The sequence below is a fragment of the Canis lupus genome, unplaced genomic scaffold (genome assembly GCF_011100685.1).
Source record: "Canis lupus familiaris isolate Mischka breed German Shepherd unplaced genomic scaffold, alternate assembly UU_Cfam_GSD_1.0 chrUn_S1546H1734, whole genome shotgun sequence".
NCBI lineage: Eukaryota > Metazoa > Chordata > Mammalia > Carnivora > Canidae > Canis > Canis lupus.
The window spans coordinates 79355-105376 of record NW_023330385.1 but is presented as its reverse complement, the minus strand read 5'-3'; the positions used below and the strand labels follow the sequence as shown (position 1 = coordinate 105376).

Genomic DNA, 26022 nt, shown 5'->3' with positions numbered 1-26022 from the left:
CGGAGGGTTGCTGCGTTCCCATCCTTTTCAGGGGCCCAACACCCAGAGCAGTCACCCAAGCCAGCCTTGGTTCCTTGTTTAGGGCAAAACAAGCTGAGGGTCCCCTCCCTGGTTCAGTCATTTAAAGCTGTTTCCCTGCAGCAATGCTTGTAATTCCTGCCAGCTGAGACACTCCTGTTCTTTCTGCACTTCCAGGGATATTGATACCCCACTGTCCCACCTTTAATTCTGCCCCCACTTCACCACTGAGTATCTTTCAGGCAGGGAAGTCTCTCACAGGAGCATATTTCTAAAGGTCACAATTTTGAGCTCCAGGGTCACATCACTTTCCAGTACCAGCTTACATAGGCTCCTCCACACCCCCACACTATTTATCTTCCAGTATGGCCCCTCCGTTTCTCTTCTCCACACTCCTACCTTGCAAAAAATGGTCACTTTTTTATTTGTTTTTTTAAGATTTAGATTTATTTATTTACTTATGAGAGAGAGAGAGAGGCAGAGACATAGTGAGAGGGAGAAGCAAGCTCCATGACAGGAGCCCAATGTGGGACTCGATCCCGGGACTCCAGGATCGCGCCCTGGGCCAAAGGCAGGCGCCAAACCACTGAGCCACCCAGGGATCCCCTCACTTTTCTATTTGTATTGTTCCAGCCATTCTTTCCTTACATCTCAGGTTGAATACATAGTTTTCAGGATGATTTGAGAGTTATCTAGCTAAATAAGGGGACGAGATGAAAGGAAGATCCCTCCCCTTTTGCCATCTTGCCTCTTCCAATTAATTTAATTTAAATATAAAATTAAAAATGGATCTTCCAAACCAGGAAAAAAAATTACATTGGCTATTTGGGATGTTCTGTGGTCCCATATAAATTTTAGCATTATTTGTTTGCCTTCTGTGAAGAGTACTATTTGTATTTTGATTTGGATTGTGTTACATCTGTAGATTGCTTTGGGTAGTAAGGACATTTTGAAAATATTAATTCCTCTGATCCATAAGCAGGGCCTATCATTCCATTTGTTTTGTTTTCAGTTTCATTCATCAGTGTTTTATTGTTTTCAGAGTATAGGTTTTTTACCTCCTTGGTTAAATGCATTCTTAGCCTCGGCCCCGGAGCCCCGACTAGACTAGCGGGGGGAGGCAGAGGCGGTCTCGGGTCCCCTGTAGGCTCCGCGGAGGGCGGGCCTCTGTGTGGCAGGTCTGCGGGGGGCGTGGCGGGGGCGGGGCGGGAGCTTGCCCAGGCGCCTGAGCCCGAGCATGACCTGAAGGGGGCCGGGGCGTGGCCGCAGGAGGAGCTGTGCGCAGATGCGGCGACCTGGGCACGGCAGGAGGTTGCGCGGCCGCGCCCCCAGTCCAGGCCCGCGGTTCCCCGCGGTTCCCCGCGGTTCCCCGCGGTTCCCCGCGGTTCCCCGCGGTTCCCCGCGGTTCCCCGCGCTCCGGGCTCGCGGCAGCGGCTCTGCAGGCCTCGGCCCCCGGCGCGCAGGTCAGCGTGGGCCCCGGGAGGCGTGACGGGCCCCGGGGTGGCTGTGCGAGAGGCATCTGGCCCTCGCTGGTGGCGCGGCGGGTGCCTGGGAGGGACCGGAGGGGGACAGTGAGTCTTGGGGGCCGCATGGAGGCGCCCCCGTGGCGAGCCCGGCGGACACCCTTTGGGCCGCCAGGGTGCCGGGCAGAGGGCTGCGCGGGGGAGGAGTGGTGGCACCTGTTCTCGGAGGGGGGCGGCGGCGGGGCCTCCTACGTGTCAGGTCAGGTCTCACAGGAGCGGCTCAGGGAGGGTGTGGGGCCCCTCCACCGGGGCTCGGGGAGGTGCCGCCGAACCCATCCGCGGCTGCTCAGAGGGGTTAGGATGCAGGCACCTTGCGATGTCAGGGCAGGGCCTTGGGGCGGTGGCTTGAGGGCCTGGGCTGCTGGGCCCCCCCAGGCCCCCCAAGGCCCTTGGCTGTTCCTCCTCCCCCCACCCCCTCCCCGCTCTCAGGTCCCTCCCTAAGCTCCCCAGCCTGGCCGGCAGCATGCCCCCCTCCCCCTTGGTCCCTTTCAGGTGAATATGCTACCTCTGAAATTGTTGAATTTTGAAATCGTTCCCCTTTCTGCACATCCTGTCCAGTATTTGTGGTTTCCTGTCTGGCCAATGTTCCCCATTCTCACCGGTGTAAGGTGGGATTTCGTTGTGCTTTTGACGTGTGTTCCCCTGATGGAAATAACAGTGATGCGGCGCATTTTCTCATGGGCTTGTCGGCCACGTCGACGTCTTGCTCTGTGCCATTTCGGTTCGTGTCTTTTGCCCATTTCCGGATTGGATGGTTGGTTTCTCTGCTGTTGAGTTGAATGGGTTCTTTAGAGATCGTGGATGCTGGCCCTTTATCTGACGGGTCATTTGCACGTAGCTTCTCCCATTCTGGAGGTTGTCTGTTGGTTTTGTTGAGTGTCTCTTTGGCTGTGCGGAAGCTTCTCATCCCGATGAAGTCCCAATAGTTCATCTTTGCTTTTGTTTTCTGGCCTTCACGGGTGTATCTTGCAAGAAGTTACTGTGGCCAAGTTCGGGAAGGACGTTGCCTGTGTTCTCCCCTAGGGTTTTGAGGGAATCTCATCTCACATTTACATCTTTCATCCATTTTGAGTTTTATCTCTGTGTATGGTGTGAGAGAATGGTCCAGTTTCATTCTTTTGCATGTGGCTGTCCAACGTTCCCAGCAGCCTTTAGTGAGGAGGCTGTCTTTTTTCCAGTGGATGGTCTCTCCTGCTTGGTCGAATATATGGTCCTGACCGTAGAGTTGAGGGTCCACTTCTGGATTTCTCTCTTCTGTCCCATTGATCCGTGTGTCTGTTTTTCTGCTAGTAGCACACTGTCTTGATGAGCACAGCTTTGTAGCACAACCTGAAGTCCGGCGTTGTGATGCCGCCAGCTGTGGTTTTCTTTTCTAATATTGCCCTGGGCATTCGGGGTCTTGTCTGATTCCACACTAATCTTCAGATGATTTGTGGCGACTCTCTGAAGGGAGCCTTTGGTATTTTTGATGATAGGGATCGCAATCAATGTGTAAATTGCCCTGGGTCAGTCACGTTGACATTTTCCCAATATATGAATTCTTCCAGTCCAGGAGCATGGGATAGTTTTCCATCTCTTAGTGTCCTCCTCAATTTCTTTCAGATGTGTTCCGTGGTTTTTCGGGTAGAGATCCTTTACCTCTTTGGTTAGGTGTATTCCTGGGTATCTCATGCTTTTGGGTGCAGTTGTCACTGGAACCGACTCCTTAATTTCTCTTTCTTCAGAGTCATCGTTGGCGTATAGAGAGGTGACTGATTTCTTGGCATAGATTTAGGATCCTGCCACGCTGCCGAATTTGCTGTATGAGTTCTACGATCTTGGGGTGGAGTCTTTTGGGTTTTCCGGGTACAGTACCATGCATGCCATCGGTGAAGAGGGCAAGTTTGACTACTTCTTTGCCAATGTGAATGCCTTTTATTTTTTCTGTCGCTTGATTGCTGAGGCCGAGATGTCTAGTAGTATGTTGAGAAGACGTGGTGAGGGTGGACATCCCTGTCTCTCGTTCCTGATGTTCAAAGAAAGGCTCCCAGTGTTTCCACATTGTGGATGATAATTTGCCACGGGCTTTTCGTAGATGGATTTGAAGATGCTGAGGGACGTTCCCTCTATCCCTGTACTCTGAAGGGTTTGGATCTGCCATGGATGCCGTATTTTGTCAAATGCTTCCTCTGCGTCTCTTGAGAGGATCATCTGGTTCTTGTTTTCTCTCTTGCAGATCTGATGAAGCCCATCGAGTGTTCTCCGAGTGCTGAAGCAGCCTTGCACCCTGGCGATTAACCCCACTGGGTCGTGGTGAGTAACTTCTTAATCATGTCCCGTCGGATCCTGTTGGCTCATATCTTGTGGAGAAGGTGTGCGTCCGCCTTAATCAGGGACATCGGTCCAGCATTGTCCCCTTTTGGGGTCTTGGGTTTTGGAGTTAAGGTGATGCTGGCCTCCAAGAACGAGCTTGGAAGTATTCCATCTCTTTCTATCTTTGGAGCAGCTTTTTAGTAGCATAGGTAGTCTTTCTTCTTGAAGCGCTGGATAGAATTCCCCTGGGAAGCCATCTGGCCCTGGACTTTTGTGTCTTGGGAGGTTTGTGTGTTTGTTTATAGGTTTCTTTCTTATTGGAGGTCATTTTGCCAACATGGAGTGTAACTCCCCCAGTGTTCATCGCATCAAGTGCCCCCCTCTGTGCCCATCACCCAGTCAACCCCGCCCCCCGCGTTCCTCCCTTTCTTCCACCCCTTGTTCATTTCCCAGGGTTAGGAGTCTCTCCTGTTCTGTCTCCTTTTCTGCCATCTCCCACTCATTTTTTTCTTCTTTCTCCTCTGTTCCCTTTCACTATTTTTTTCATACTCCCCAAAAGAACGAGACCATAGAATGTTTGTCCTTCGCCGACTGCCTTCTTTTTCTTTGACTCAGCCATAATACCCTCTGGTTCCATCCACATCGAAGCAAATGGTGGGTGTTTGTCGTTTCTGATGGCTGAGTAATCTTCCATCGTGTACAGAGACCACTCGCCCTCCTTATCCATTCATCTTTCGATGGGCACCGAGGCTCCTTCCGCAGTGTGGCTATCGTGGGCATTGCAACTCGAAACCTCAGGGTGCACGTGTCCCGGTGTTTCCCCGCATCTGTATCTTTGGGGTACATCTCCACCAGTGCACCCCCATGCTGGATCGCAGGGCAGATCCGTTGTTACCTCTCTGAGGCACCTGCACACGGTTTTCCAGGCGTGGCTGCATCAGGTCACATTCCCACCAGCAGTGCAAGAGGGTTCCCTTTTCGCCACATCCTCGCCGACCTTCGCTGTTTCCTATCTTGTTAACGTTCACCGCAGTCGCTGGTGTGTCAGGTGGGATCTCGTGGTGCTTTTGACCCATATCTCCCTGACGGCCAGTGATGCGGAGCATTGTCTCACGTGCTTGTCGGCCATGCCTAGTCTTCCTCTGTGACATTTCCATTCATGTCTCTTGCCCGTCTTCCGGATTGGATCGTTGGTCTCTTTGCTGTGGAGTTGCAGAAGTTCTTCAGAGATCTTGGATACTGGCCCTTTACCTGACAGGGTCATTTGCACATGTCTTCTCCCACTCTGTGGGTTGGCTTTGAGTTTTGTCGGGTGTTTCTTTTGCTGTGTGGAACCTGCTCATCTTGGTGAAGTCCCAGCAATCCTTTTCTTCGCTCTTGTTTCTCTGGCCTTCGTGGCTGATGTCATTTCTACGAAGTTGCTGTGGCCCAGTTCAAGAAGGGTGTTGTTGCCTTTGTCCTGCCCTAGGATTTTGATGGACTCTTGTCTTGCAAAATTGAGATCCTTCATCCATTTTGAGTTTATCCTTGTGTATGGTGTGAGAGGAATGGTCCAGTTTCATTCTTCTGCGTGTGGCTGTCCAGTGTTCCCAGCAGCATTTATTGAATAGACTGTCTTTTCTTTTTCCCCGTGCATGGTCTTTCCTGCCTGGCTGAATATTAGTTGCCCATAGAGTTGAGGGTCCACCTCTGGATGCTCTCTTCTGTTCCATTGATCGGCGTGTCTGTTTTTGTGCCAGTATCCCACTGTCTTGCCCGTCACAGCTTCGTGGCACAACGTGAAATCCGGCATTGTGCTGCCCCCGCAGTAGTTTTCTTGGCGACTCTTCCCGTGGCCGTTCGGGGTCTTTTCGCATTCCACACGAGCCTTCAGAGGACTTGCTCCAGCTCTCTGAAGAGAGTCCGTGCTATTTCTGACAGGGATTGCATTAGTTGTGTATATTGCCCTGGGTCACGTTGACATTTTCCCCAATATCAATTCTTCCAACCCAGGAGCGTGGAACCCTTTTCCATCTCTTTGTGTCTTCCTCAGTTTCCTTCCGACGTGTTCCACAGTGTTTCAGGAAGCCACCCGGCCCTAGACTTTTGTGTCCTGGGAGGTCTTTGATGATGACTGCTTTAATTTCCTCCCTGGATATTGACCTGTTGGGGTTTTCTGTGTCTTCCTGTTCCGTTTTTGGTAGTTTGTGGTTTTCCGGAAATGCGTTCGTTTCTTCTCGATTGCCCAATTTATTGGCGTATAGCTGCTCAGGATGAGTTTTTCAGATCGCTTGTATTTCCTACGTGGTGGTGGTGATCTCTCCTTTCTCATTCGTGTTTTTGTTAATTGGAGTCTTTTCTCTCTTCTTTTAATAAGGCTGGCTTCATGGATTTTCTCTCTCTTATTGGTTCTTTCAGAGGTCCACCACCTGGTTTTGTGGATGTGTTTCCTCAGTTCTTCTGCTCTCTATTTCATTGAGTTCTGCTCGAATTTTTATTAACCGTCGTCTTCTGCTGGGTGAAGGTTTCATTTGCTGGTCCTTCTCCAGCTCCTTTAGGTGCCAGGTTAGTTTTTGTATTTGAGTTCTTTCCAGTGTTTGGATCGATGCTTGTATTGCGATGTCTTTCCCCTATTTGGGACCGCTTTTGCTGTATCCCAGAGATTCTGAACGGTTGGTTGTATCTTCGTTCTCATTGGTTTCCGTGAATTTTCTTAATTCTTCTCTGATGTCCTGGTTGACCCTTTCACCTTTTAGCAGGATGGTCCTTAACCTGCACGTGTTTGAAATCCTTGCAAACTTCTTGTGGTTGAGCTCTAGTTTCAGAGCATTATGGGCTGAAAATATGCAGGGGACGATCCCAAAGTTTGGTATCGATTATGACCTGATTTGTGACCCAGTATGTGGTCTCTTCTGGACAAAGTTCCACGTGCAATTGAGAAGAATGTGAATTCAGTTGCATTTGGATGTAAAGTTCTGTAAATATCTGTGAGATCCACCTGGTCCACTGTATCCTTTAGTGCTCTTGTTTCTTTGGAGATGCTGTGCCTGGAAGACCTGTCAATTGCAGAAAGCGCCGTATTCGAGTCTCCAAGTAAAAGGGTATTATTATCTAAGTATGTCTTAACTTTGCTTAGCGATTGATTGATATCCGTGGCAACTCCCACATTCAGGGCATAGATACCCACGATCGTTAGTTAGGTCGTCTTGTTGGATAGATCCCTTACGTACGATCTAGTCTAGTGATTGTGTGAGGTTTCCCACATAGAGTGTCATGTCCTCTGTGAAGAGTGAGAGTTTGACTTCTTTGCCGATCCGGATGCCTTTTTTTTCTGTTTCGGAATGTCGCTGGGAAAGCGAGGACCACTACTATTCTGCCGAACGAGAGTGCTGAGGGTGGACACCCTGTCGTGTTCCTGACCTTAAGGGAAAAGCTCCAGGTTTTTCCCAATGAAGAGCACGTTCCCTCTCTGGGTGTTTGTACCTGGGTTTTATGATAATTGAGGTTTTTTTCCCCTGTATGCGTACCCAGCAGAAGTTTCCATCATGAAAGGATGGTCTATTTGGTCAAATGCTTTTTCTGCATCTATTGAGAGAATCCTACGGTTCTCATCCTTTGTTTCATTAACGTGGAGAGGGAAGGGAGAGGAGAGACAGAACTGGAGGGATGGACAGACACAGGGAGGGGGACAAAACAGGGAGGGGGAGAGATAGGGATGGGGAGGGGAGAGGACAGAGAGAGTGGAGGTGAGGGAGAGACCGAGACAAGGAGGAAGAATGAGGAGGGAGGAGAGGGGGGAGGGAGAGAGCCAGACATGGAAGGAGAGTCAGAGAGACAGGGAGGGAGAGACAGAGAAGAGAGACACGAGAGCCCGGGAGGGATACACTGAGAGACAGGGAGAAGAGTCAGAGAGAAAGGGAGGAGAGACTGAGACACAGAGAGGGGAACACAGGAGAAGGATGGAGAGAACGAGACGGAGTGAGAGACTGGGAGGGGACACGAAGGGAGACACACAGGGCAGAGAGACAGAGACGCAAAGAGAGGACAGAGACACAGGAAGGGAGAGTCGGCGAGACAGGGAGCGAGAGTCAGAGAGAGGGCGGGAGAGGAGAGGGGAGAGGAGCGGGGGGGGGGCGGGGGGGACAGACTGAGATGGGGCAGCGGGGGAGGAGAGACAGACACGACACAGGGAAGGAGAGTCAGAGAGGACAGGGATGGAGAGACAGAGACAGCGGGAGGGAGATACAGAAAGACAGGCAGGGAGAGGCAGGGAAACAGGTAGGGAGGAGACACCGAGAGCCTGGGAGGGAGGGAGAGGACCGAGACACAGAGAGAAGGAGGGTGAGATCTAGACACCGTGGGAGAGACAGAGAGGGAGGGAGAGACCGAGAGACGAGGACAGGGAGGGACCCAGACCCAGAGACAGGGAGGGAGAGACCGAGAGACGGGAGGGACAGACGAGAGACAGGCAGGGGGGGGAGAGAGAGAGACAGGGAGTGAGAGCCAGAGCCATGGAGGGAGACCGAGATACAGTGAGGGAGAGGCCGAGAGACAGGATGAGAGAGAGACAGGGATGGAGACACACAGACAGGGAGGGACAGATGGAGACGGGTGGGAGAGAGAGACAGGGATGGAGAGACCGAGGCAGGGAAGGAGAGACAGAAGTGGAGGGATGGACAGAGACAGGGAGGGAGAGATAGATAGAGGTGGGCAGGGAGACGGAGAGGAAAGCGAGGGGGAGACCGAGAGACAGGAGAGGAGAGAGAGAGATGGAGACAGGGGGAGTGACTGAGCGACGGGGGTGAGAGATCGAGATGGGGGAGAGACACAGGACAGGGAAGGAAGGATCCAGAGACAGGGAGGGACAGACAGACAAGAGACAGAGAGGGAGAGATGAGACAGAGGGGAGAGACCAAGGTGCAGGGAGGGAGGACCGAGAAGAGACAGGAGGGGAGAGTCAGAGACAGGGAGGGAGGAGACAGCGAGACAGAGACAGGATGGAGAGAATGAGACAGGGAGGGAGACAAGTGAGAGTCCGAGAGACAAGAAGGTAGGCACAGAGACAGGGAGAGAGAGACAGCGGGACAGGCCATGATAGGCAGTAAGAGAAGAAAGACGGGGGACACAGAGACTGGGAGGCGAGGGAGAGAGAGAGAGAGAGATGGGGGTGGGGGCAGAGGCAGAGAGACTGGGAGGGAGACAGGGCCAGACCGGGGAGGGAGAGCGAGGGAGACAGTGAGGGAGAGACAGAGACCGGGGACGGAGGGGACAGGGATGGAGACAGAGCCAAGAGAGAGGCTCCGTGCCTCCGTGAGCAGGTGTCCCTCGGGACTGAGCCGGGGGCGCAAGCCTCGGGCCCCGGCGCCCGACTAGACTAGCGGGGGGAGGCAGAGGCGGGTCTCCACTGTAGGCCGCGGAGGGCGGGGCCCTGTGTGGCAGGTCGGGGGGGCGTGGGGGGGGGGGGGGGGGGGAGCTTGCCCAGGGCCTGAGACCGAGCGTGAGCTGACTGAAGGGGGCCGGGGCGTGGCCGCAGGAGGAGCTGTGCGCAGATGCGGCGAACCTGGGCAGGCAGGAGGTTGCGCGGCCGCGCCCCAGTCCAGGCCCGGGCCCGCGGTTCCCGCGGCTCCGGGCTAGGCCGGGCGGGCAGCGGCTCTGCAGGCCTCGGCCCCGGCGCGCAGGTCAGCGTGGGCCCGGGAGGCGTGACGGGCCCGGGGGGGCTGTGCGAGAGGCATCTGGCCTCGCTGGTGGCGCGGCGGGTGCCTGGGAGGGACCGGAGGGGGACAGTGAGTCTTGGGGGCCGCATGGAGGCGCCCCGTGGCGAGCCCGGCGGACACCCTTTGGGCCGCCAGGGTGCCGGGCAGAGGGCTGCGCGGGGGAGGAGTGGTGGCACCTGTTCTCGGAGGGGGGCGGCGGCGGGGCCTCCTACGGTCAGGTCAGGTCTCACAGGAGCGGTCAGGGAGGGGTGGGGCCCCTCCACCGGGGCTCGGGGAGGTGCCGCCGAACCATCCGCGGCTGCTCAGAGGGGTTAGGATGCAGGCACCTTGCGATGTCAGGGCAGGGCCTTGGGGCGGTGGCTTGAGGGCCTGGGCTGCTGGGCCCCCCCAGGCCCCCCAAGGCCCTGGCTGTTCCTCCTCCCCCACCCCCTCCCCGCTCTCAGGTCCCTCCCTAAGCTCCCAGCCTGGCCGGCAGCATGCCCCCTCCCCCTTGGTCCCTTTCAGGTGAATATGGCTACTCTGAAATTGTTGAATTTGAAATCGTTCCCTTCTGCAACATCCTGTCCAGTATTGTGGTTTCCTGTCTGGCCAATGTTCCCATTCTCACCGGTGTAAGGTGGGATTTCGTTGTGCTTTTGACGTGTTTCCTGATGGAAATAACAGTGATGCGGCGTTTTCTCATGGGCTTGTCGGCCACGTCGACGTCTTGCTCTGTGCCATTTCGGTTCGTGTCTTTTGCCCATTTCCGGATTGGATGGTTGGTTTCTGCTGTTGAGTTGAATGGGTTCTTTGAGAGATCGTGGATGCTGGCCTTTATCTGACGGTCATTTGCACATAGCTTCTCCCATTCTGGAGGTTGTCTCTTGGTTTTGTTGGTGTCTCTTGGCTGTGCGGAAGCTTCTCATCCCGATGAAGTCCCAATAGTTCATCTTTGCTTTTGTTTTCTGGCCTTCACGGTGTATCTTGCAAGAAGTTACTGTGGCCAAGTTCGGGAAGGACGTTGCCTGTGTTCTCCCCTAGGGTTTTGAGGGAATCTCATCTCACATTTACATCTTTCATCATCCATTTTGAGTTTTATCTCTGTGTATGGTGTGAGAGAATGGTCCAGTTTCATTCTTTTGCATGTGGCTGTCCAACGTTCCCAGCAGCCTTTAGTGAGGAGGCTGTCTTTTTTCCAGTGGATGGTCTCTCCTGCTTGGTCGAATATATGGTCCTGACCGTAGAGTTGAGGGTCCACTTCTGGATTTCTCTCTTCTGTCCCATTGATCCGTGTGTCTGTTTTTCTGCTAGTAGCACACTGTCTTGATGAGCACAGCTTGTAGCACAACCTGAAGTCCGGCGTTGTGATGCCGCCAGCTGTGGTTTTCTTTTCTAATATTGCCCTGGGCATTCGGGGTCTTGTCTGATTCCACACTAATCTTCAGATGATTTGTGGCAACTCTCTGAAGGGAGCCTTTGGTATTTTTGATGATAGGGATTGCAATCAATGTGTAAATTGCCCTGGGTCAGTCACGTTGACATTTTCCCAATATATGAATTCTTCCAATCCAGGAGCAGGGATAGTTTTCCATCTCTTAGTGTCCTCCTCAATTTCTTTCAGATGTGTTCCGTGGTTTTTCGGGTAGAGATCCTTTACCTCTTTGGTTAGGTGTATTCCTGGGTATCTCATGCTTTTGGGTGCAGTTGTCACTGGAACCGACTCCTTAATTTCTCTTTTCTTCAGAGTCATCGTTGGCGTATAGAGAGGTGACTGATTTCTTGGCATAGATTTAGGATCCTGCCACGCTGCCGCCGAATTTGCTGTATGAGTTCTACGATCTTGGGGTGGAGTCTTTTGGGTTTTCCGGGTACAGTACCATGCATGCCATCGGTGAAGAGGGCAAGTTTGACTACTTCTTTGCCAATGTGAATGCCTTTTATTTTTTCTGTCGCTTGATTGCTGAGGCCGAGATGTCTAGTAGTATGTTGAGAAGACGTGGTGAGGGTGGACATCCCTGTCTCTCGTTCCTGATGTTCGAAGAAAGGCTCCCAGTGTTTCCACATTGTGGATGATAATTTGCCACGGGCTTTTCGTAGATGGATTTGAAGATGCTGAGGACGTTCCCTCTATCCCTGTACTCTGAAGGGTTTGGATCTGCCATGGATGCCGTATTTTGTCAAATGCTTCCTCTGCGTCTCTTGAGAGGATCATCTGGTTCTTGTTTTCTCTCTTTGCAGATCTGATGAAGCCCATCGAGTGTTCTCCGAGTGCTGAAGCAGCCTTGCACCCTGGCGATTAACCCCACTGGGTCGTGGTGAGTAACTTCTTAATCATGTCCCGTCGGATCCTGTTGGCTCATATCTTGTGGAGAAGGTGTGCGTCCGCCTTAATCAGGGACATCGGTCCAGCATTGTCCCCTTTTGGGGTCTTGGGTTTTGGAGTTAAGGTGATGCTGGCCTCCAAGAACGAGCTTGGAAGTATTCCATCTCTTTCTATCTTTCGGAGCAGCTTTAGTAGCATAGGTAGTCTTTCTTCTTGAAGCGCTGGATAGAATTCCCCTGGGAAGCCATCTGGCCCTGGACTTTTGTGTCTTGGGAGGTTTGTTGTTTTGTTTATAGGTTTCTTTCTTATTGGAGGTCATTTTGCCAACATCGAGTGTAACTCCCCCAGTGTTCATCGCATCAAGTGCCCCCCTCTGTGCCCGTCACCCATCAACCCCGCCCCCCGCGTTCCTCCCTTTCTTCCACCCCTTTTTCATTTCCCCCAGGGTTAGGAGTCTCTCCTGTTCTGTCTCCTTTTCTGCCATCTCCCACTCATTTTTTTCTTCTTTCTCCTCTGTTCCCTTTCACTATTTTTTTCATACTCCCCAAAAGAACGAGACCATAGAATGTTTGTCCTTCGCCGACTGCCTTCTTTTTCTTTGACTCAGCCATAATACCCTCTGGTTCCATCCACATCGAAGCAAATGGTGGGTGTTTGTCGTTTCTGATGGCTGAGTAATCTTCCATCGTGTACAGAGACCACTCGCCCTCCTTATCCATTCATCTTTCGATGGGCACCGAGGCTCCTTCCGCGTGTGGCTATCGTGGGCATTGCAACTCGAAACCTCAGGGTGCACGTGTCCCGGTGTTTCCCCGCATCTGTATCTTTGGGGTACATCTCCACCAGTGCACCCCCATGCTGGATCGCAGGGCAGATCCGTTGTTACCTCTCTCTGCACCTGCACACGGTTTTCCAGGCGTGGCTGCATCAGGTCACATTCCCACCAGCAGTGCAAGAGGGTTCCCTTTTCGCCACATCCTCGCCGACCTTCGCTTTTCCTATCTTGTTAACGTTCACCGCAGTCGCTGGTGTGTCAGGTGGGATCTCGTGGTGCTTTTGACCCATATCTCCCTGACGGCCAGTGATGCGGAGCATTGTCTCACGTGCTTGTCGGCCATGCCTAGTCTTCCTCTGTGACATTTCCATTCATGTCTCTTGCCCGTCTTCCGGATTGGATCGTTGGTCTCTTTGCTGTGGAGTTGCCGAAGTTCTTCAGAGATCTTGGATACTGGCCCTTTACCTGACAGGGTCATTTGCACATGTCTTCTCCCACTCTGTGGGTTGGCTTTGAGTTTTGTCGGGTGTTTCTTTTGCTGTGTGGAACCTGCTCATCTTGGTGAAGTCCCAGCAATCCTTTTCTTCGCTCTTGTTTCTCTCTGGCCTTCGTGGCTGATGTCATTTCTACGAAGTTGCTGTGGCCCAGTTCAAGAAGGGTGTTGTTGCCTTTGTCCTGCCCTAGGATTTTGATGGACTCTTGTCTTGCAAAATTGAGATCCTTCATCCATTTTGAGTTTATCCTTGTGTATGGTGTGAGAGGAATGGTCCAGTTTCATTCTTCTGCGTGTGGCTGTCCAGTGTTCCCAGCAGCATTTATGAAGAGACTGTCTTTTCTTTTTCCCCGTGCATGGTCTTTCCTGCCTGGCTGAATATTAGTTGCCCATAGAGTTGAGGGTCCACCTCTGGATGCTCTCTTCTGTTCCATTGATCGCGTGTCTGTTTTTGTGCCAGTATCCCACTGTCTTGCCCGTCACAGCTTCGTGGCACAACGTGAAATCCGGCATTGTGCTGCCCCCGCAGTGGTTTTTCTTGGCGACTCTTCCCGTGGCCGTTCGGGGTCTTTTCGCATTCCACACCAGCCTTCAGAGGACTTGCTCCAGCTCTCTGAAGAGAGTCCGTGCTATTTCTGACAGGGATTGCATTAGTTGTGTATATTGCCCTGGGTCACGTTGACATTTTCCCCAATATCAATTCTTCCAACCCAGGAGCGTGGAACCCTTTTCCATCTCTTTGTGTCTTCCTCAGTTTCTTTCCGACGTGTTCCACAGTGTTTCAGGAAGCCACCCGGCCCTAGACTTTTGTGTCCTGGGAGGTCTTTGATGATGATGACTGCTTTAATTTCCTCCCTGGATATTGACCTGTTGGGGTTTTCTCTGTGTCTTCCTGTTCCGTTTTTGGTAGTTTGTGGTTTTCCGGAATGCGTTCGTTTCTTCTCGATTGCCCAATTTATTGGCGTATAGCTGCTCAGGATGAGTTTTTTCAGATCGCTTGTATTTCCTACGTGGTGGTGGTGATCTCTCCTTTCTCATTCGTGTTTTTGTTAATTGGAGTCTTTTCTCTCTTCTTTTAATAAGGCTGGCTTCATGGTTTTTCTCTCTCTTATTGGTTCTTTCAGAGGTCCACCACCTGGTTTTGTGGATGTGTTTCCTCAGTTCTTCTGCTCTCTATTTCATTGAGTTCTGCTCGAATTTTTATTAACCGTCGTCTTCTGCTGGGGTGAAGGTTTCATTTGCTGGTCCTTCTCCAGCTCCTTTAGGTGCCAGGTTAGTTTTTCGTGTTTGAGTTCTTTCAGTGTTTTGATCGATGCTTGTATTGCGATGTCTTTCCCCTATTTGGGACCGCTTTTGCTGTATCCCAGAGATTCTGAACGGTTTCGTATCTTCGTTCTCATTGGTTTCCGTGAATTTTCTTAATTCTTCTCTATGTCCTGGTTGACCCTTTCACCTTTTAGCAGGATGGTCCTTAACCTGCACGTGTTTGAAATCCTTGCAAACTTCTTGTGGTTGAGCTCTAGTTTCAGAGCATTATGGGCTGAAAATATGCAGGGGACGATCCCAAAGTTTTGGTATCGATTATGACCTGATTTGTGACCCAGTATGTGGTCTCTTCTGGACAAGTTCCACGTGCAATTGAGAAGAATGTGAATTCAGTTGCATTTGCATGTAAAGTTCTGTAAATATCTGTGAGATCCACCTGGTCCACTGTATCCTTTAGTGCTCTTGTTTCTTTGGAGATGCTGTGCCTGGAAGACCTGTCAATTGCAGAAAGCGCCGTATTCGAGTCTCCAAGTAAAAGGGTATTATTATCTAAGTATGTCTTAACTTTGCTTAGCGATTGATTGATATCCGTGGCAACTCCCACATTCAGGGCATAGATACCCACGATCGTTAGTTAGGTCGTCTTGTTGGATAGATCCCTTACGTACGATCTAGTCTAGTGATTGTGTGAGGTTTCCCACATAGAGTGTCATGTCCTCTGTGAAGAGTGAGAGTTTGACTTCTTTGCCGATCCGGATGCCTTTTTTTTCTGTTTCGGAATGTCGCTGGGAAAGCGAGGACCACTACTATTCTGCCGAACGAGAGTGTTGAGGGTGGACACCCTGTCGTGTTCCTGACCTTAAGGGAAAAGCTCCAGGTTTTTCCCAATGAAGAGCACGTTCGTCTCTGGGTGTTTGTACCTGGGTTTTATGATAATTGAGGTTTTTTTCCCAGTATGCGTACCCAGCAGAAGGTTTCCATCATGAAAGGATGGTCTATTTGGTCAAATGCTTTTTCTGCATCTATTGAGAGAATCCTACGGTTCTCATCCTTTGTTTCATTAACGTGGAGAGGGAAGGAGAGACAGAACTGGAGGGATGGACAGACACAGGGAGGGGACAAGACAGGGAGGGAAGATAGGGATGGGGAGGAGATGTGAGGGAGACGTGATGAGCCACATGGAAGGAGAGTCAGAGAGACAGGGAGCAGACATGAGAGCAACCGAGAGCCCGGGAGGGATACACTGAGAGACAGGGAGGAAGAGTCAGAGAGAAAGGGAGGGAGACTGAGACACAGAGAGGGGAACACAGAGACAGGATGGAGAGAACGAGACGGAGTGAGAGACTGGGAGACACGAAGGGAGACACACAGAGACTGGCAGAGAGACAGAGACGCAAAGAGAGAGAGACACAGGAAGGGAGAGTCGGCGAGACAGGGAGCGAGAGTCAGAGAGAGGGCGGGAGAGGAGACGGGGTGGGGGGCAGGGCGGGGACAGACTGAGATGGGGCAGCGGGGAGAGACAGACACAGACACAGGGAAGGAGAGTCAGAGAGACAGGGATGGAGAGACAGAGACAGCGAGGGAGATACAGAAAGACAGGCAGGGAGAGGCAGGGAAACAGGTAGGGAGACACCGAGAGCCTGGGAGGGAGAGACCGAGACACAGAGAGAAAGAGGGTGAGATCTAGACAACGTGGGAGAGACAGAGAGGGAGGGAGACCGAGACAGGGAGGGACAGACCCAGAGACAGGGAGGGAGAGACCGAGAGACCGGGAGGGACAGACCGAGAGACAGGCAGGGGGAGACAGAGAGACAGGGAGTGAGAGCCAGAGCCATGGAGGGAGACCGAGATACAGTGAGGTTTCAGTGAGAGCCAGAGCCATGGAGGGAGACCGAGATACGGATTACATGGAGGAGACCGAGATTTCTGGAGGTTGTCTGTTGGTTTTGTTGAGTGTCTCTTTGGCTGTGCGGAAGCTTCTCATCCCGATGAAGTCCCAATAGTTCATCTTTGCTTTTGTTTTCTGGCCTTCACGGGTGTATCTTGCAAGAAGTTACTGTGGCCAAGTTCGGGAAGGACGTTGCCTGTGTTCTCCCCTAGGGTTTTGAGGAATCTCATCTCACATTTACATCTTTCATCCATTTTGAGTTTTATCTCTGTGTATGGTGTGAGAGAATGGTCCAGTTTCATTCTTTTGCATGTGGCTGTCCAACGTTCCCAGCAGCCTTTAGTGAGGAGGCTGTCTTTTTTCCAGTGGATGGTCTCTCCTGCTTGGTCGAATATATGGTCCTGACCGTAGAGTTGAGGGTCCACTTCTGGATTTCTCTCTTCTGTCCCATTGATCCGTGTGTCTGTTTTTCTGCTAGTAGCACACTGTCTTGATGAGCACAGCTTGTAGCACAACCTGAAGTCCGGCGTTGTGATGCCGCCAGCTGTGGTTTTCTTTTCTAATATTGCCCTGGGCATTCGGGGTCTTGTCTGATTCCACACTAATCTTCAGATGATTTGTGGCGACTCTCTGAAGGGAGCCTTTGGTATTTTTGATGATAGGGATTGCAATCAATGTGTAAATTGCCCTGGGTCAGTCACGTTGACATTTTCCCAATATATGAATTCTTCCAATCCAGGAGCATGGGATAGTTTTCCATCTCTTAGTGTCCTCCTCAATTTCTTTCAGATGTGTTCCGTGGTTTTTCGGGTAGAGATCCTTTACCTCTTTGGTTAGGTGTATTCCTGGGTATCTCATGCTTTTGGGTGCAGTTGTCACTGGAACCGACTCCTTAATTTCTCTTTCTTCAGAGTCATCGTTGGCGTATAGAGAGGTGACTGATTTCTTGGCATAGATTTAGGATCCTGCCACGCTGCCGAATTTGCTGTATGAGTTCTACGATCTTGGGGTGGAGTCTTTTGGGTTTTCCGGGTACAGTACCATGCATGCCATCGGTGAAGAGGGCAAGTTTGACTACTTCTTTGCCAATGTGAATGCCTTTTATTTTTTCTGTCGCTTGATTGCTGAGGCCGAGATGTCTAGTAGTATGTTGAGAAGACGTGGTGAGGGTGGACATCCCTGTCTCTCGTTCCTGATGTTCGAAGAAAGGCTCCCAGTGTTTCCACATTGTGGATGATAATTTGCCACGGGCTTTTCGTAGATGGATTTGAAGATGCTGAGGGACGTTCCCTCTATCCCTGTACTCTGAAGGGTTTGGATCTGCCATGGATGCCGTATTTTGTCAAATGCTTCCTCTGCGTCTCTTGAGAGGATCATCTGGTTCTTGTTTTCTCTCTTGCAGATCTGATGAAGCCCATCGAGTGTTCTCCGAGTGCTGAAGCAGCCTTGCACCCTGGCGATTAACCCCACTGGGTCGTGGTGAGTAACTTCTTAATCATGTCCCGTCGGATCCTGTTGGCTCATATCTTGTGGAGAAGGTGTGCGTCCGCCTTAATCAGGGACATCGGTCCAGCATTGTCCCCTTTTGGGGTCTTGGGTTTTGGAGTTAAGGTGATGCTGGCCTCCAAGAACGAGCTTGGAAGTATTCCATCTCTTTCTATCTTTCGGAGCAGCTTTAGTAGCATAGGTAGTCTTTCTTCTTGAAGCGCTGGATAGAATTCCCCTGGGAAGCCATCTGGCCCTGGACTTTTGTGTCTTGGGAGGTTTGTGTGTTTGTTATAGGTTTCTTTCTTATTGGAGGTCATTTTGCCAACATCGAGTGTAACTCCCCCAGTGTTCATCGCATCAAGTGCCCCCCTCTGTGCCCGTCACCCAGTCAACCCCGCCCCCCGCGTTCCTCCCTTTCTTCCACCCCTTGTTCATTTCCCAGGGTTAGGAGTCTCTCCTGTTCTGTCTCCTTTTCTGCCATCTCCCACTCATTTTTTTCTTCTTTCTCCTCTGTTCCCTTTCACTATTTTTTTCATACTCCCCAAAAGAACGAGACCATAGAATGTTTGTCCTTCGCCGACTGCCTTCTTTTTCTTTGACTCAGCCATAATACCCTCTGGTTCCATCCACATCGAAGCAAATGGTGGGTGTTTGTCGTTTCTGATGGCTGAGTAATCTTCCATCGTGTACAGAGACCACTCGCCCTCCTTATCCATTCATCTTTCGATGGGCACCGAGGCTCCTTCCGCAGTGTGGCTATCGTGGGCATTGCAACTCGAAACCTCAGGGTGCACGTGTCCCGGTGTTTCCCCGCATCTGTATCTTTGGGGTACATCTCCACCAGTGCACCCCCATGCTGGATCGCAGGGCAGATCCGTTGTTACCTCTCTGAGGCACCTGCACACGGTTTTCCAGGCGTGGCTGCATCAGGTCACATTCCCACCAGCAGTGCAAGAGGGTTCCCTTTTCGCCACATCCTCGCCGACCTTCGCTGTTTCCTATCTTGTTAACGTTCACCGCAGTCGCTGGTGTGTCAGGTGGGATCTCGTGGTGCTTTTGACCCATATCTCCCTGACGGCCAGTGATGCGGAGCATTGTCTCACGTGCTTGTCGGCCATGCCTAGTCTTCCTCTGTGACATTTCCATTCATGTCTCTTGCCCGTCTTCCGGATTGGATCGTTGGTCTCTTTGCTGTGGAGTTGCAGAAGTTCTTCAGAGATCTTGGATACTGGCCCTTTACCTGACAGGGTCATTTGCACATGTCTTCTCCCACTCTGTGGGTTGGCTTTGAGTTTTGTCGGGTGTTTCTTTTGCTGTGTGGAACCTGCTCATCTTGGTGAAGTCCCAGCAATCCTTTTCTTCGCTCTTGTTTCTCTGGCCTTCGTGGCTGATGTCATTTCTACGAAGTTGCTGTGGCCCAGTTCAAGAAGGGTGTTGTTGCCTTTGTCCTGCCCTAGGATTTTGATGGACTCTTGTCTTGCAAAATTGAGATCCTTCATCCATTTTGAGTTTATCCTTGTGTATGGTGTGAGAGGAATGGTCCAGTTTCATTCTTCTGCGTGTGGCTGTCCAGTGTTCCCAGCAGCATTTATTGAAGAGACTGTCTTTTCTTTTTCCCCGTGCATGGTCTTTCCTGCCTGGCTGAATATTAGTTGCCCATAGAGTTGAGGGTCCACCTCTGGATGCTCTCTTCTGTTCCATTGATCGGCGTGTCTGTTTTTGTGCCAGTATCCCACTGTCTTGCCCGTCACAGCTTCGTGGCACAACGTGAAATCCGGCATTGTGCTGCCCCCGCAGTGGTTTTCTTGGCGACTCTTCCCGTGGCCGTTCGGGGTCTTTTCGCATTCCACACCAGCCTTCAGAGGACTTGCTCCAGCTCTCTGAAGAGAGTCCGTGCTATTTCTGACAGGGATTGCATTAGTTGTGTATATTGCCCTGGGTCACGTTGACATTTTCCCCAATATCAATTCTTCCAACCCAGGAGCGTGGAACCCTTTTCCATCTCTTTGTGTCTTCCTCAGTTTCTTTCCGACGTGTTCCACAGTGTTTCAGGAAGCCACCCGGCCCTAGACTTTTGTGTCCTGGGAGGTCTTTGATGATGACTGCTTTAATTTCCTCCCTGGATATTGACCTGTTGGGGTTTTCTGTGTCTTCCTGTTCCGTTTTTGGTAGTTTGTGGTTTTCCGGAAATGCGTTCGTTTCTTCTCGATTGCCCAATTTATTGGCGTATAGCTGCTCAGGATGAGTTTTTCAGATCGCTTGTATTTCCTACGTGGTGGTGGTGATCTCTCCTTTCTCATTCGTGTTTTTGTTAATTGGAGTCTTTTCTCTCTTCTTTTAATAAGGCTGGCTTCATGGTTTTTCTCTCTCTTTGGTTCTTTCAGAGGTCCACCACCTGGTTTTGTGGATGTGTTTCCTCAGTTCTTCTGCTCTCTATTTCATTGAGTTCTGCTCGAATTTTTATTAACCGTCGTCTTCTGCTGGGTGAAGGTTTCATTTGCTGGTCCTTCTCCAGCTCCTTTAGGTGCCAGGTTAGTTTTCGTATTTGAGTTCTTTCCAGTGTTTGGATTGATGCTTGTATTGCGATGTCTTTCCCCTATTTGGGACCGCTTTTGCTGTATCCCAGAGATTCTGAACGGTTGGTCGTATCTTCGTTCTCATTGGTTTCCGTGAATTTTCTTAATTCTTCTCTATGTCCTGGTTGACCCTTTCACCTTTTAGCAGGATGGTCCTTAACCTGCACGTGTTTGAAATCCTTGCAAACTTCTTGTGGTTGAGCTCTAGTTTCAGAGCATTATGGGCTGAAAATATGCAGGGGACGATCCCAAAGTTTTGGTATCGATTATGACCTGATTTGTGACCCAGTATGTGGTCTCTTCTGGACAAAGTTCCACGTGCAATTGAGAAGAATGTGAATTCAGTTGCATTTGCATGTAAAGTTCTGTAAATATCTGTGAGATCCACCTGGTCCACTGTATCCTTTAGTGCTCTTGTTTCTTTGGAGATGCTGTGCCTGGAAGACCTGTCAATTGCAGAAAGCGCCGTATTCGAGTCTCCAAGTAAAAGGGTATTATTATCTAAGTATGTCTTAACTTTGCTTAGCGATTGATTGATATCCGTGGCAACTCCCACATTCAGGGCATAGATACCCACGATCGTTAGTTAGGTCGTCTTGTTGGATAGATCCCTTACGTACGATCTAGTCTAGTGATTGTGTGAGGTTTCCCACATAGAGTGTCATGTCCTCTGTGAAGAGTGAGAGTTTGACTTCTTTGCCGATCCGGATGCCTTTTTTTTCTGTTTCGGAATGTCGCTGGGAAAGCGAGGACCACTACTATTCTGCCGAACGAGAGTGTTGAGGGTGGACACCCTGTCGTGTTCCTGACCTTAAGGGAAAAGCTCCAGGTTTTTCCCAATGAAGAGCACGTTCCCTCTCTGGGTCGTTTGTACATGGGTTTTATGATAATTGAGGTTTTTTTCCCAGTATGCGTACCCAGCAGAAGGTTTCCATCATGAAAGGATGGTCTATTTGGTCAAATGCTTTTTCTGCATCTATTGAGAGAATCCTACGGTTCTCATCCTTTGTTTCATTAACGTGGAGAGGGAAGGAGAGACAGAACTGGAGGGATGGACAGACACAGGAGGGGGACACAGACAGGGAGGGAGAGATAGGGATGGGGAGGGAGAGACAGAGAGATGGTGAGGGAGAGACCGAGACAAGGAGGAAGAATGAGGAAGGGAGGGAGAGAGCCAGACATGGAAGGAGAGTCAGAGAGACAGGGAGGGAGAGAGACAGAGACAGAGAGACACCGAGAGCCCGGGAGGGATACACTGAGAGACAGGGAGGAAGAGTCAGAGAGAAAGGGAGGGAGACTGAGACACAGAGAGGGGAACACAGAGACAGGATGGAGAGAACGAGACGGAGTGAGAGACTGGGAGACACGAAGGGAGACACACAGAGACGCAAAGAGAGACAGAGACACAGGAAGGGAGAGTCGGCGAGACAGGGAGCGAGAGTCAGAGAGAGGGCGGGAGAGGAGACGGGGTGGGGGGCAGGGCGGGGACAGACTGAGATGGGGCAGCGGGGAGAGACAGACACAGACACAGGGAAGGAGAGTCAGAGAGACAGGGATGGAGAGACAGAGACAGCGAGGGAGATACAGAAAGACAGGCAGGGAGAGGCAGGGAAACAGGTAGGGAGACACCGAGAGCCTGGGAGGGAGAGACCGAGACACAGAGAGAAGGAGGGTGAGATCTAGACACCGTGGGAGAGACAGAGAGGGAGGGAGACCGAGAGACAGGGAGGGACAGACCCAGAGACAGGGAGGGAGAGACCGAGAGGAGGGACAGACCGAGAGACAGGCAGGGGGAGACAGAGAGACAGGGAGTGAGAGCCAGAGCCATGGAGGGAGACCGAGATACAGTGAGGGAGAGGCCGAGAGACAGGATGAGAAGAGACAGGGATGGAGACACACAGACAGGGAGGGACAGATGGAGACGGGTGGCGAGAGACAGGGATGGAGAGACCGAGGCAGGGAAGGAGAGACAGAAGTGGAGGGATGGACAGAGACAGGGAGGGAGAGATAGATAGAGGTGGGCAGGGAGACGGAGAGAAAGCGAGGGGGAGACCGAGAGACAGGGAGGGAGAGAGAGATGGAGACAGGGAGGAGTGACTGAGACGACGGGGGTGAGAGATCGAGATGGGGGAGAGACACAGGACAGGGAAGGAAGGATCCAGAGACAGGGAGGGACAGACAGACCAAGAGACAGAGAGGGAGAGATGAGACAGAGGGGAGAGACCAAGGTGCAGGGAGGGAGACCGAGAGACAGGAGGGGAGAGTCAGAGACAGGGAGGGAGGAGACAGCGAGACAGAGACAGGATGGAGAGAATGAGACAGGGAGGGAGACAAGTGAGAGTCCGAGAGACAAGAAGGTAGGCACAGAGACAGGGAGAGAGACAGCGAGGGACAGGCCATGATAGGCAGTAAGAGAAGAAAGACTGGGAGGGACACAGAGACTGGGAGGGCGAGGGAGAAGAGAGAGATGGGGGTGGGGGCAGAGGCAGAGAGACTGGGAGGGAGACAGGGCCAGACCGGGAGGGAGAGCGAGGGAGACAGTGAGGGAGAGACAGAGACCGGGACGGAGGGACAGGGATGGAGACACAGAGCCAGAGAGAGGCTCCGTGCCTCCGTGAGCAGGTGTCCCTCGGGACTGAGCCGGGGCGCAAGGCCTCGGCCCCGGCGCCCCGACTAGACTAGCGGGGGGAGGCAGAGGCGGTCTCGGGTCCCCTGTAGGCTCCGCGGAGGGCGGGCCTCTGTGTGGCAGGTCTGCGGGGGGCGTGGCGGGGGGGGCGGGAGCTTGCCCAGGCGCCTGAGCCCGAGCGTGACCTGAAGGGGGCCGGGGCGTGGCCGCAGGAGGAGCTGTGCGCAGATGCGGCGACCTGGGCACGGCAGGAGGTTGCGCGGCCGCGCCCCCAGTCCAGGCCCGCGGTTCCCCGCGGTTCCCCGCGGTTCCCCGCGCTCCGGGCTCGCGGCAGCGGCTCTGCAGGCCTCGGCCCCCGGCGCGCAGGTCAGCGTGGGCCCCGGGAGGCGTGACGGGCCCCGGGGTGGCTGTGCGAGAGGCATCTGGCCCTCGCTGGTGGCGCGGCGGGTGCCTGGGAGGGACCGGAGGGGGACAGTGAGTCTTGGGGGCCGCATGGAGGCGCCCCCGTGGCGAGCCCGGCGGACACCCTTTGGGCCGCCAGGGTGCCGGGCAGAGGGCTGCGCGGGGGAGGAGTGGTGGCACCTGTTCTCGGAGGGGGGCGGCGGCGGGGCCTCCTACGTGTCAGGTCAGGTCTCACAGGAGCGGCTCAGGGAGGGTGTGGGGCCCCTCCACCGGGGCTCGGGGAGGTGCCGCCGAACCCATCCGCGGCTGCTCAGAGGGGTTAGGATGCAGGCACCTTGCGATGTCAGGGCAGGGCCTTGGGGCGGTGGCTTGAGGGCCTGGGCTGCTGGGCCCCCCCAGGCCCCCCAAGGCCCTTGGCTGTTCCTCCTCCCCCCACCCCCTCCCCGCTCTCAGGTCCCTCCCTAAGCTCCCCAGCCTGGCCGGCAGCATGCCCCCCTCCCCCTTGGTCCCTTTCAGGTGAATATGGCTACCTCTGAAATTGTTGAATTTTGAAATCGTTCCCCTTTCTGCACATCCTGTCCAGTATTTGTGGTTTCCTGTCTGGCCAATGTTCCCCATTCTCACCGGTGTAAGGTGGGATTTCGTTGTGCTTTTGACGTGTGTTTCCCTGATGGAAATAACAGTGATGCGGCGCATTTTCTCATGGGCTTGTCGGCCACGTCGACGTCTTGCTCTGTGCCATTTCGGTTCGTGTCTTTTGCCCATTTCCGGATTGGATGGTTGGTTTCTCTGCTGTTGAGTTGAATGGGTTCTTTAGAGATCGTGGATGCTGGCCCTTTATCTGACGGGTCATTTGCACGTAGCTTCTCCCATTCTGGAGGTTGTCTGTTGGTTTTGTTGAGTGTCTCTTTGGCTGTGCGGAAGCTTCTCATCCCGATGAAGTCCCAATAGTTCATCTTTGCTTTTGTTTTCTGGCCTTCACGGGTGTATCTTGCAAGAAGTTACTGTGGCCAAGTTCGGGAAGGACGTTGCCTGTGTTCTCCCCTAGGGTTTTGATGGAATCTCATCTCACATTTACATCTTTCATCCATTTTGAGTTTTATCTCTGTGTATGGTGTGAGAGAATGGTCCAGTTTCATTCTTTTGCATGTGGCTGTCCAACGTTCCCAGCAGCCTTTAGTGAGGAGGCTGTCTTTTTTCCAGTGGATGGTCTCTCCTGCTTGGTCGAATATATGGTCCTGACCGTAGAGTTGAGGGTCCACTTCTGGATTTCTCTCTTCTGTCCCATTGATCCGTGTGTCTGTTTTTCTGCTAGTAGCACACTGTCTTGATGAGCACAGCTTTGTAGCACAACCTGAAGTCCGGCGTTGTGATGCCGCCAGCTGTGGTTTTCTTTTCTAATATTGCCCTGGGCATTCGGGGTCTTGTCTGATTCCACACTAATCTTCAGATGATTTGTGGCGACTCTCTGAAGGGAGCCTTTGGTATTTTTGATGATAGGGATTGCAATCAATGTGTAAATTGCCCTGGGTCAGTCACGTTGACATTTTCCCAATAATGAATTCTTCCCAATCCAGGAGCATGGGATAGTTTTCCATCTCTTAGTGTCCTCCTCAATTTCTTTCAGATGTGTTCCGTGGTTTTTCGGGTAGAGATCCTTTACCTCTTTGGTTAGGTGTATTCCTGGGTATCTCATGCTTTTGGGTGCAGTTGTCACTGGAACCGACTCCTTAATTTCTCTTTCTTCAGAGTCATCGTTGGCGTATAGAGAGGTGACTGATTTCTTGGCATAGATTTAGGATCCTGCCACGCTGCCGAATTTGCTGTATGAGTTCTACGATCTTGGGGTGGAGTCTTTTGGGTTTTCCGGGTACAGTACCATGCATGCCATCGGTGAAGAGGGCAAGTTTGACTACTTCTTTGCCAATGTGAATGCCTTTTATTTTTTCTGTCGCTTGATTGCTGAGGCCGAGATGTCTAGTAGTATGTTGAGAAGACGTGGTGAGGGTGGACATCCCTGTCTCTCGTTCCTGATGTTCGAAGAAAGGCTCCCAGTGTTTCCACATTGTGGATGATAATTTGCCACGGGCTTTTCGTAGATGGATTTGAAGATGCTGAGGGACGTTCCCTCTATCCCTGTACTCTGAAGGGTTTGGATCTGCCATGGATGCCGTATTTTGTCAAATGCTTCCTCTGCGTCTCTTGAGAGGATCATCTGGTTCTTGTTTTCTCTCTTGCAGATCTGATGAAGCCCATCGAGTGTTCTCCGAGTGCTGAAGCAGCCTTGCACCCTGGCGATTAACCCCACTGGGTCGTGGTGAGTAACTTCTTAATCATGTCCCGTCGGATCCTGTTGGCTCATATCTTGTGGAGAAGGTGTGCGTCCGCCTTAATCAGGGACATCGGTCCAGCATTGTCCCCTTTTGGGGTCTTGGGTTTTGGAGTTAAGGTGATGCTGGCCTCCAAGAACGAGCTTGGAAGTATTCCATCTCTTTCTATCTTTCGGAGCAGCTTTAGTAGCATAGGTAGTCTTTCTTCTTGAAGCGCTGGATAGAATTCCCCTGGGAAGCCATCTGGCCCTGGACTTTTGTGTCTTGGGAGGTTTGTGTGTTTGTTTATAGGTTTCTTTCTTATTGGAGGTCATTTTGCCAACATCGAGTGTAACTCCCCAGTGTTCATC

General features: G+C 52.1%; 1 long non-coding RNA gene across 2 annotated transcripts in view; it reads left to right on the top strand.

Annotated features, from left to right (window-relative positions):
* Nucleotides 1–1396: 1396 nt before the first annotated feature.
* LOC119864451 overlaps nucleotides 1397–26022 on the top strand; it is a 78900-nt gene continuing 54274 nt past the window's right edge. The window contains exons 1-5 of one of the 2 annotated variants that reach the window (XR_005386815.1): nucleotides 1397–1481; nucleotides 3757–3833; nucleotides 11744–11820; nucleotides 17653–17729; nucleotides 25583–25659. This is a non-coding gene — a long non-coding RNA (uncharacterized LOC119864451). Of the gene's footprint in view, nucleotides 1482–3756; nucleotides 3834–11743; nucleotides 11821–17652; nucleotides 17730–23170; nucleotides 23307–25582; nucleotides 25660–26022 lie in introns of those variants that run through there. The other variant, XR_005386816.1, reaches the window with a different exon arrangement.